Below are 12,153 nucleotides of genomic sequence, written 5' to 3'. Positions count from 1 at the left end.
TTACTTGAAAAAACAGTAGTCACATTTTAGCGTGTCTCGCTGTAGAGGACCCATAACCGCGCCAAATAAACATAGCACCAGCGTTCGTAGCAAGCATTTCCCCGTCTTTTTTCTACGTTTGCGCGAGAAAGTTGAGACAAGTCAAACAGTGAAAAACAAAAAACCTTGCTGCGCAGGCTAAATTAGTACTGATTGAGTGACCTGAAACTAAAACCAAAGTAATTTCTCTGGACAATCGCAACATTTGGCGTAATTAGCCAATCAGAATTTGAATCAAATGTATTTTACAGGCGCCAAGTATAGTATGGGGGAAACGCGTGCGAGCAAGTCATGAGTGGCGCGAGTTTTTTTAAACCAATCAGAGAGCGTAGTAAAGCACAAATGAAGCAAACGCAAATTACTTTCAATGGTCCTTTCAGTACTCAACACAACCTCGTTCCAGGGTCCTCTCTCCGGAAATTTCCGAGTCGTTTGAGCCTCATTATGAAGGCGAGGCTTCGTGCATTGTTTTTATTGAGAAAATTCATTTGGAAAAATACTTCCCTGACCATGAAATCAGCCTTGCTCTTTTTTAAATAATATTGAAAAAAAACTAATTTTCATATGAAAAGCACTACATTAAGCTCGCTTTCATAATGAGGTTAAAAAAACTCAGAAATGTATGTAAACATTCACTCCTGCTATCTCAAACAATTTTGTTCTTCGATCATCGACCACACGAGACTTTGAGATAGTAGAGTATTACTAAATTCATCTGCAGGACTTTGCTTCTGTACCATTTACTTTCTTTCTCAAACAGAAACACGGCGAAAAGTGTAAGTACTTATGAGGCAAAATGACTAAGGAAAAACAATCCCTTTCCTTCCTCTGTATTCCAATGGACGTTCGGTTTTTATCGCCTCGATCAGGCGGCTTCCGTTCGGTTATTGCAAAGCTGACTAGGCAACATAAGAATATCGAAGAAGTATTCGCGTACATATGCACAAGAGAGGGTGAACTTGTTCATCTTCTCTCGATATACAGTAGTGGCCTCCAAAAGAACTCAGTTTTTGTTGTTGTTGTTGTTGTTTTTAAAGACTTAACTGCTGTTTGGCGCAATGTTCGCCACTCTCTTTTGGCTGCGAGCTGTTCCTTTCGGGTATATGAGCGTTGGCTTGGCCACCTGATTAATTGCCAACGAGTCCGCGAGGCTGGCGAGGCGGCAGCATTATAGAGCCGTGCGAAAGTACTGTGCGGGGGAAAAAATTCTCGAGTCATCGAGAGGCATGTTTGTAAGGTAAGATTCCTGAGATTCCAATGACGTAGTGAAAATTGCAACGGACCAATTGTAGCTCGCAGCTCGCAGAGATTGTGATGTCAATGCCGCATGGTTCTAATCGTCGATGCTCACCGGCTTTGGTATTTATCGAGTGTAGACCAAATTTGAGGCAAGAAAAACGTAAACGCCATTTTCACCCGTTTTTGTAAGGTTTATTTGTTTTTATTACCAATTCTACGTGAGTGTACTTTAGTTAAGTGCCACTGTGGTATATTTATCCAGCTAGCAAGCTCAACAATCGGCCAGCGAGCCAAAAGAGTACTCGGCCCCAGACAACGCCAGCGGGCATAAAGCAATAAAAGAAACTGAGAAACCTATTTAAGCTGAATTCAATCTAAGCAAAGCTAAAGCAAACGAGAACTGTAGCAAACTATCGGCCAGCGAGCCACACGAGAGTAAACTCGACATCGGCCAGTGAGCCAACTTTGTCACCGCCAGCGAGCAAAAGGCAATCAAAGCAACTGATCAGCTTAATCAAATTCAAAGCAAAAATTAACGTTTCAAGCGACGAGCGAGCAAGCTACATTCTGGGAATTCAACAGCCAAAATATTACAGGTTTGATTGTGAATTTGTACTGAAATACTATTCTAATTGACCGATTCTTTGTGCTCTGAACAGTTTTTGCGAAATATCTGAAAAACGTGCCCCGCACGGGTCGATAAATTCGCTTCGAAACGGACTTGTAGTCCTTCAAATCGCTTGCGCGTCTCTCGTCTCGCATTTATAATTATACAAGTTTCTTTCTAAGGCGTAAACAAAGAATTTTCTGAATAAATTTTTCATTTAGGAAAGCTTTCTGTGTGTTTTTCTTTCAATTTTATTGAGAAAACGTGGCAACTGTGTAATCTTGCGTAAACAAACACATGCTCTCGAGACGGATCAAATTTCACCCATGTGATGCGCGGATCAAATTTAATCGAAATTTCGGAATTTTTTACCTTCAAGTTTGTTTTCTGGAAAATTTTTAATCGGCAACTAGTGTATTTTATTCCATAATTAGTAATTTTAACTATATCTTAGACCAAAGGGGTGTTGTTGTTGTTGTTTTTTTTTGCCCTGTAAGTTATGTATTTTTACTGCACATGGGGTAGGAAATAAGTACTTTGCCAATTTTGCTGAATTTTGGAAAACCTCTGGTGCATAATGGGTTAATACCATTAACATCGAACTGGCCCATGCATCTCAAAGCAAACAGTTTGTGCATGTCCTTTGCCATCTGTTCGAATACGAAAAACATAAAATAATTGAAATATTTTGTTACTGTTTATGCCCACATGTTAAAGATTTCACTAAACTATACAACAAGCCTCGGAACGAAATGCATGTAAGTTTCTGTGTAAGGCCTCAAAGAACGTTTTTGTCAATGAAATGTACAATACTATTGTTCATTGTCCAAGTACACAATAACATTGAAACGGTTACAGTCTACAGCTTAAGAAGATAAAAAGTTATTGTTGGGTTCATTTTTGTTCTGTATTCTTTTGCTAAAACCGTAAAATCGCGATAATTTAAAACCAAAAATCTCTTTCCATTTTGGCAATTCTCCGCTGTCGATCAAAACATTCACATAACAATTCAACACATTTCAAATTGTCTTCAATACTTCACTACAAAAAATTGTCGTACACAAAACATGAATCTGTGTCTTCAAATTATCAATTAGTATTTCTTTTGAATGCCTGCTTGTTGGCACTTAGCGAGAGCTATATCTAGTTATAGTCCATTCATCATTCATTTGTCCATTCATTTATTTAGTCGGCCAGTCACTGTCCATCAGTCCGTCCGTCCGTCAATCATTCATTCGTTCGTTAGTTTTTCCTTCGTTCATTCATGTACCTTTTCCCGTTTCACGTTATAATTGTAAGACTGATCTCGGTAACGTTTCAGATCCTTTTTTCTGAAATGCGTCCACGGGTGCACTCAACTTGGAAATGCGTGTTTTCTCCAACCAGTAACTACACTATTTGACATAAAAGTTGTTGACTGCGTGCATTCAGCTGAGAAATGTGTAGCGTGACATGGTTGTAGCAATAAACATCAAGTTGAAATTATGAAACCTGAGTTCCCCTTGTCGAACATATCAGTAATCGCGACTCTACCCAATAATAAAGTTATAGGCTGTCTCTAAATTATGCGATTTTCATAGTTCATGGAACTCTTAATGAGATCTGGCTTTCAAACTCGCACGCGGGTTTTTTAGTTAGCGTGTAATATTGCTAGCCTGCGAATAGAGCCCCCGATACAGCCGCCTCTCAATGCCCCTCGGGGCCGGGAGCGATGAGAGGCGGCTGTATTCGCAGGCTAGCAATATTGCATGCAAATACGGCATGTTAAGGTAAACATCGCGTGATCTGAACACGTGATGCCTAAAAATAGATAAGTACGTCATGTCCTAAACTTGAAAGTGAAAGTCTTTTAAATTTCCTCATCGATCATTTTCAATGCTGAAGGGTTCTTTCCTGACAAGCTTGCTGTTTTAGGTTACTCCGAAATAGAGTGGAAACTTAGCAAACGGTAAGCATTCTTTATTTTTTACTTTTGTTTCGCTTTTAATAAGGCTTTCATTCCATGCAAACTGGTAGAATTCCTACGTTGTCCGATTTATACATACAACTGAGTTGGAAATTTGCATCTGTTTGTTGAAGGAATGATTAACCGGCGAAAACATATTGGGCCAGTTATTCAAACAAAGTTTAACTTAGGCCGCGGCTTAAGACAATCAGTGGGCCTCCAAATCTGTTCATAAGTAATCATGTTATTTTAAGCAGATAAATAGTTTTCTTGTCTGGGATGCAAGCCTTCTTGTTACTGCGTCGGCAGCAGCCAATGTTTAGATATGACTGTTGCCAAAATTGAAAATGGCTTAGAACGTGGTGTTAACACCGTCTAAACTGTCTTTTAATAACTGGCCCATTATTTCCTTTGACTACATTCGTCCGCTTCTGTATAGCACTTGGCGATGGTACATATAGAGTCAAAACAAGAACGAATCATGAAATTTGTTTCAATTAAACTTCGGACTTTATGGATGAAATCCTTTTTGGTATTAGTTGATCATTACCATTTAAACGAAAGCTATTTTAAAAGTGTAGCACATCATCTGTTGCTGTTTGCGGTAAATTACCTTTGGTCTGTGACTGGGGAGCACATCGCGTCAAATTAAGATGTACTGTTCTAAGTATGTTTCAATGCATTAAATGTTGGGGTGTCTAGAAAACGACAACCTAGAGGAGAGAAAGCAATGGTGCGGAAATTTAATGGCGAAACTGAGGTATTTACAAAGCCAGAAACTTGGAGCTTTCGCAGGCAACTGATTTTGAAGTGTCCATTTCATTGTGAAGCCAATTAAGCTCATCCAGTAGATTAATTTCCCAGTTGCGAAACATAAACCTCTTTAATTCGAAAAACACTGATTTTACAGCCACAACAGCAATTTTGTTTTCCCTTTCGCTTCATAAGATTCCAACAAACACGCCAAAAGGGAAGAGCTCTCTGGGGTCGAAAATGCAGGAAACGCCAAAACCTTGAATTGAGCATGCGTAGATTATTCGTAGAACCGGTTCAGATACTGTATGATCATCCTTAACGATAATGTACGTTTACACTTTCCACACACACACACATTCGCCTTTAGAAACGTTAAGTTAAAACGTACACGTTGAAAGGCGTTAGAACTTGTAACAAGCCACCGAGAGTCCACCTCCGTCTTGCTAACAACAGAATATTATTTTTATAGCGCGTTAAGTCACACAAGCTGTATATGGCTAAGGCAACAAAATTCAGCGATGAACAACTGAACTACTTCAGGATTTGCTGTGTCACCACTGATGTACTAGCCGAGGGTCTCCGAACAATCTTTAAACAGGAATGGGACAACCGCTACAAGGCTTCATTGGGTGAATGGAAGGACGAGCCGAGGAATGGATTGGATTTCTATAATGGGGAATCTCCGCGGAACCAAGGAAGAAATGCGAAACTTTTAGCGACCATGATAAAAGGAAATCGAGCTGAGTGGGATTGCACAACGCTCTTTTACGCCATCTTGTACTCGGATTGCATCGGCAAGAGTCTTAACGCGGTCGTCAAATTAAATGTAGATGATCTCAGGGAATTTCGAAATGAAGAATTTGCTCACATTCCACGAGGCCATCTCTCGGACCCAGAGTTTCATAATGCCATAACTAGAGTTGATGTAGCATTTCATGCACTCGGGCTCACCACCTTGCGAATTCAAGAAATCAGAAACCAGACAAGATTTCCAACGGAGGAGTTGGCAACGATCTTGCAAAACGTTGACGACCTCCATCAGGAACTTCACGAGAAAGATACGCAACTTCAAGAGAAAGATACGCAACTTCAGGAGAAAGATGCGGAACTTCACGAGAAAGAAGGGGAAATTCAAGAAAAAGCAGCGAAACTTCAAGAAAAAGAAGATGAAAGACAGGTCCTTGAAGATCAGCTTCGGAATGAAGTTTCCTCATTTTGCATTCCCCCTCCCAAGCCTTCACACGACGTTGCCAGTCGAGATGGTGAGGTAACTAAAATAACCTAACAGCTAAGAGAACTTAAAGAAGGCAACAAAAACCGCATAAGTAACCTGTACATCTCAGGGAATCCTGGAAGTGGCAAATCTCAGTTGGCCGGGCTCGTCGCGAAGAGATTTTTCCAAGAAGTCACAGACAAGGCATTCGTAATGACTCTTAATGCTGAAAGTCTTGACTCACTGCCCAAATCCTATGTCTCTTTCGCTCGACTGTTGAAGTGTTCAGAATATGCAATTACAAACACCCTCACTTCCAAGGATTCAGAGATTGAAGAGAAGATCGCCAATCTCAAGACGTTAGTTAGCACAAAAGTTGAGCTCTACACGTCTTGGCTACTGGTAGTTGACAATATTACCAGTTTACCTCAAGTAAGTGTTCATTTGCCAGAGCCTGGGAACGAACAGTGGTTAGGAGGACAAATGTTGATCACAACACAGGACACTGCTTCCGTCCCTTTGACAAACTCCTTCATTGGTCACATCTCAGTGAGCAAGGGTGTGGAGCTTGCTGATGCCACTTCGTTATTAGCCACGCTTTCTGGTATCGCTGTCACTGAGGTGGAAACGGAGGTCGCGCGGACTTTAGACTATCAACCACTTGCCTTAGCAAGTGCCGCTACATTTGTCAAACACTTTCGTGAGAACAAAGCATCTTCAAACTATTGCTGGAAAGATTACCTGGAAAAACTAAACAAAGGTCAGCGTGCTGGTACTGAGACCCTTCTTTCTGAGACAAACCCAAGCTATCCAAAATCCATGACCGCAGCGATTACATTAGCCGTGAAAAATGTGATGTCATCTGACAAAGTTTTGAATCACACATTCAGTTTTCTTTCACTCTGTTCACAACAACCATTAAACCTTCAAATTGTGGTAAATTACATCCTGAATGTAGATGAGGAGTTCAAGGATGACGATATCATTCGAATGCGGATTCAAAGAAGTCAACTGCTGTTATTTGAGGAGGACGAGAGTGATGTCTACATTCGCGTGCATCAGGTTGTGCGCAGTGTAATCAAAGATGAAACTAAACCCTATTCGCATGGTGAAAATCTCAAAATCGGTCACGGGGCCATTACATCCTTTTATCAGTTCATAGATGATCACCAGTTAGATGACTTAGATTGTGTTGGTAACAGCAGGCATCTTCTTCCTCATTTAAAGTCCTTAAGTACAGAAATTCAAACTACTTATAATAGAGACGACATAGTCCAACTCGTCGAAAACTTTACGTTGGATATTAAACACTATTCAGGTTGTTTCACAAGATTTAGCACGATATGTGTTACCCATTGCGAGTTTAACACAGCAAAACGATTCCTGTATGTAGCTTTAAAAATTTTATTACAAAAGCTTGGAGCTCAACATATCGATGTCACCACTTGTTATCACAACTTGGCTGCTGTACTCCATCAACAAGGTGACCTGGAGAACTCGAAGGAGTATCATGAGCGTGCCCTAGCCATTCCACGTCAAAAGCTGGGAGATCAACATGTCGATGTCGCCACGTCTTATAACAGCTTGGCTGCTGTATTCCGTGGCCAAGGTGATCTGGAGAAGGCGAAGGAGTATCATGAGCGTGCCCTAGCCATTCGACTACAAAAGCTGGGAGATCAACATGTCGATGTCGCCACGTCTTATAACAACGTGGCTGCTGTACTCCATGACCAAGGTGACCAAGAGAAGGCGAAGGAGTATTATGAGCGTGCCCTAGCCATTGGACTACAAAAGCTGGGAGATCAACATGTCGATGTCGCCACGTCTTATAACAACTTGGCTACTGTATTCCATGACCAAGGTGACCTGGAGAAGGCGAAGGAGCATTATGAGCGTGCTCTAGCCATTCGACTACAAAAGCTGGGAGATCAACATGTCGATGTCGCCACGTCTTATAACAACTTGGCTACTGTATTCCGTGGCCAAGGTGACCTGGAGAAGGCGAAGGAGTATCATGAGCGTGCCCTAGCCATTCGATGTCAAAAGCTGGGACATCAGCATGTCGATGTCGCCACGTCTTATAACAACTTGGCTACTGTATTCCATGACCAAGGTGACCTGGAGAAGGCGAAGGAGTATTATGAGCGTGCCCTAGCCATTCGACTACAAAAGCTGGGAGATCAACATGTCGATGTCGCCACGTCTTATAACAACTTGGCTACTGTATTCCATGACCAAGGTGACCTGGAGAAAGCGAAGGGGTATTATGAGCGTGCCCTAGCCATTCGACTAAAAAAGCTCGGAGATCAACATGTAGATGTCGCCGTTTCTTATATCAACTTGGCTACTGTACTCCATGACCAAGGTGACCTGGCGAAGGCGAAGGAGTATTATGAGCGTGCCCTTGCTATTCGACTGCAAAAGCTGTGAGCTCAAGATGTTGATACTGCACTCAGTTGGTAAGGCGACCTGGAGCAGGCGAAACAGTATTTGCCGTACGCTGAATATTCTGGTGAATGGGCACTGATGAAACTGAGCATCCTTTTGTTGCCATCGTTCAAGACAAATTGGCTTGGTTACGTCAAAAACATGAAAATAAGGAGGGTTTGCAACTGTACTGTTTTAAGTCCAAAAGCTGTGACTGCTGTTTGATGTGTAGAATACTTTGAAAATACTTGCATTTCGTAGGGTTAAACTGGAATCGGAGGTATTCAATTGCGATGCAAAACGAATGCTTCAGCCTGAGGATAAAACACAAGTAGTAATATGTGCAAACGCCTAAGAGGATGGCCAAACTTGCCATGATTTGTTTCATTATTGCAGCATATTTAGCTTTTTGGCCATTTGGTTTTTATAGTTATTTAAATCAGTACACCCGAGAAATTATTCTTTTGAGTGGTGAATTCATTTGCCGGCCAAGGCCAAGATTGAAAAGGAGCCAATTATCTTTGACAAGCTTTAAGCTCATCAGCCAATCAAGTGTGTTCACCTTAGAGTAAAATCTTGTGTCGCACAGTGTAAGCATGGTCGAGGGACAATTTGCCCGGCGACTAGATACCCAGTCCTCTCATGATCACGCGGATCGACGCAGGTAACCAACTTTCTCGCTTTTTTCATGTTTCGCTTGAAGCCGACTATCATTATCAGAAAATAGGAACTACGCGTAATGTTACTTCAAAACACACAGGTCAGTATTTTGCGTATCAGATCCACACAAGTCACAGACTGGATAGATTGAATCTTGAGGCTGGGGGTGTCTCGTACAAAAAACATGGGGTTGCAATATTTTTTCAGTGGAGCCTTAACGCTGATTTAGACGGTACAACTTTTGCTTACAACTGTCGCATGCGATTTCTAGAGCGTGCGCTGTTCGCGTCATGCAAAAAATCGCACACGACTCTCGTCACTCAGCATTGCCTATACCTACAATTGTTGTAGGATTTAAAAACATTTTTTAAAATCCTACGACATTTTTTGTGACGTTCACGACAGTCGTAAGCGAGCTGTACACGAAACAGTGGCGTCGACTTGTCGTAAGCTTGTTGCATACGACCAAGCCGTACCGTGTAAATTGCCCTTTGCAGTTATAGCTCTGATAGTTTTTTTTAAATGTCAACTTTTTTTCGAAGTACCTTTTCATGCAAAAGGTATACATTAGATTGATTTAAGGCAAGTAGCACTTGTTCAAGACCTGAAATAGATTTATCAAAATGTTCATGTAGCACCAACAATGAAGCCTACCAAACAACTTTTTCAGTTATCTGTAGTTTCTTCAGGGTTATGGAACAAGTAAATTAAAATTGGTGAGGTTTATCGGTCAGTGCTTGTTGACTGACTTATAAGGTTTTGTGGAGAACATGAACACACGACGGTGATTTTTTTTATCCCCTTTCTTAACTCGTCAACGCCACTCCTACCAGTTTGGTTCCTGGGTAGTTCGCCGTTTCAGTAAAAGTTGAACGAGTTGAAATAATGACGAAGAAGCACAAATGAAGTAAAGGTATATTCTCAAGTGCCGTTCTCGTTGGCGTTGCCTTCGTGGCTGCTTAAGTTTCCTTATACTGAACAGTGATCATCATTTTAAATGTCGTATAACATTGCAAATAACTTTAGTTTGTCAATCGGTTACTTTCATTCGTAATGATGTCATTTTGTTCATAGTTACAAGTTAAAGTTTTACAATATTGTAACTACTTTACGATCATGTAAATAAATCTACTTGTTATTGTTGTTTCACAAAACATGGATCCAAAAACATTTTATAACGCGCAGAATATAGTCACTCCTCTACACAAATTACCATTGATGTTAAAAGTATGACACAATTCCAGGCTTTGTGGAAGGAGATCTTTCAAACACCAGGAAATCTAGCATCTCCTATTTACTTTGAGCGGAATGAAGCCGAGTTTCTTATCTCTGCTCAAAGGAAAATTATGGAGACGTCTGCGTGCAGGCTACAGCAAATCTTTGAGGGGAAAGGGAAAACCTTTTCTAAATTCAAATATTCAAGCAGGGAACTGGGTCAAGTTGCAAATTTTATCCAGTTTATAAATGAACACCATCATATAAAACAATTACTTTAAGATTAGTGATTTGACCAAGTTTGGTACTGTTTAGTTGAATAACAACCACGTTATGGACCTTGAAACATAGTTCCAAATCCATACAAACGTCTCCAATTTTGAGACAGCATTCCCCAAAACCACATAAACTCTCAAAATGTTTCTTGTTTATGTGATATGCTTAAAAATTGACAAATATCGTAATTTTCACCCCAGTTTCTTCGAAAATGGCAGCTACATGACAGGATTTTACAGGGGTAACAAAAACAAGCTACTTTTTTTTAAAATTGTACATGGTTTTAAGGAACGCGATCTCAAAATAAGAGCTGTTTGTATGGATTTAGAACCATGTTTCAAGGTCCATAACTTAATTAGTTGTCATTCAACTAAACAGATCCAAACTCGGTCAAATGACTCCTTTTATAAAATAGATAAAATCTACAACTTGAGCCAGTCCCCTGCTCTACCTCAAAGTGGCCTATAAGGTATTGAACGGCTGGAATGTTTGGCTGAAAATTCCCAGGGTAACTGTTTCTGTTTTTTGACAGAACTGCAGCATTATTTCGTTCCTTTAGAAAGTTTTGAGCTGTTATTCAGGGAGGTGATAAACAGCATTAGTTTTCCTGAACAGTTACTTTAAACTGTGAACATTGTAAGTACTCTGCGGTTTAGTGATGGCATTTATATCACCTGTTATCAGGTAATTAAATTTTCGAGAAGCTCCTCCCCCCAGCATTGCCACTCAGCTCCGGCAATAGATGGAATAACAGGGACTTCAAAAAAAAAAAAAAAGGAAAAAAAAATCCTCTAAAAAACAAAAATGCGAGAACTGGCTATTTTATTAGCTGAATTTATGCCGACCTTCTCTGTCACTGGCCAGAGGCACTAGTCAACAGTTTAATTGCACTGGGTTGATTATTTATAACAAAATTAGACAATTATTTTTTGTTGGAAAACCTGATACTTAATTAGACTACCAGAATGGTTGTCCAACTCTTTTTGACTGTAACCTGAGTATCAAGCCTTCCTAAAGGGAGAGGGGTAGGAAAACCTGATACTCAGACAACCAGACTGGTTGGCCCACTCTCATAGACTGTAACCTGAGTATCAAGCCTTCCTAAGGGGAGAGGGCAGGGAAAACCTGATACTTAGACCACCAGACTTGTTGTCCAACTCTCCTAGACTGTAACCTGAGTATCAGGCCTCCCTAAGGGGAGAGGGGAGGGAAAACCTGATACTTAGACTACCAGACTGGTTGTCCAAAATTAGACAATTATTTTCTGTTGGAAAACCTGATACTTAATTAGACTACCAGAATGGTTGTCCAACTCTCCTAGACTGTAACCTGAGTATCAGACCTTCCTAAGGGGAGGGGGGGAGGAAAAACCAATACTTAGACTACCAGACTGGTTGTCCAACTCTCCTAGACTGTAACCTCAGTATCAGGCCTTCCTAAGGGGAGAGGGAAGGGAAAACCTGATACTTAGACTACCAGACTGGTTGTCCAAAATTAGACAATTATTTTCTGTTGGAAAACCTGATACTTAATTAGACTACCAGAATGGTTGTCCAACTCTTCTCGACTGTAACCTGAGTATCAAGCCTTCCTAAGGGGAGGGGGGTAGGAAAACCTGATACTCAGACAACCAGACTGGTTGGCCAACTCTACTAGACTGTAACTTGAGTATCAAGCCTTCCTAAGGGGGGTGGGGGGGGGGAGAGAAAACCTGATACTCAGACTACCAGACTGGTTGTCCAACCCTTCTAGACTGTAACGTGAGTATCAAGCCTT

General features: G+C 40.9%; 1 pseudogene across 1 annotated transcript; it reads left to right on the top strand.

Annotated features, from left to right (window-relative positions):
• Positions 1-3,719: 3,719 nt before the first annotated feature.
• Positions 3,720-9,960, top strand: LOC146465958 (uncharacterized; annotated as a pseudogene). The gene is made up of 3 exons (XR_014868226.1): positions 3,720-3,833; positions 5,056-7,282; positions 7,409-9,960. The product of XR_014868226.1 is annotated as an uncharacterized LOC146465958 (transcript).
• The last annotated feature ends 2,193 nt before the right edge of the window (positions 9,961-12,153 follow it).

Source organism: Pavona decussata, unplaced genomic scaffold, assembly GCF_977016875.1.
Source record: "Pavona decussata unplaced genomic scaffold, jaPavDecu1.1 SCAFFOLD_155, whole genome shotgun sequence".
Classification (NCBI taxonomy): domain Eukaryota; kingdom Metazoa; phylum Cnidaria; class Anthozoa; order Scleractinia; family Agariciidae; genus Pavona; species Pavona decussata.
The sequence above is the reverse complement of the archived record's forward strand: the minus strand, read 5'-3'. Positions and strand labels throughout refer to the sequence as shown.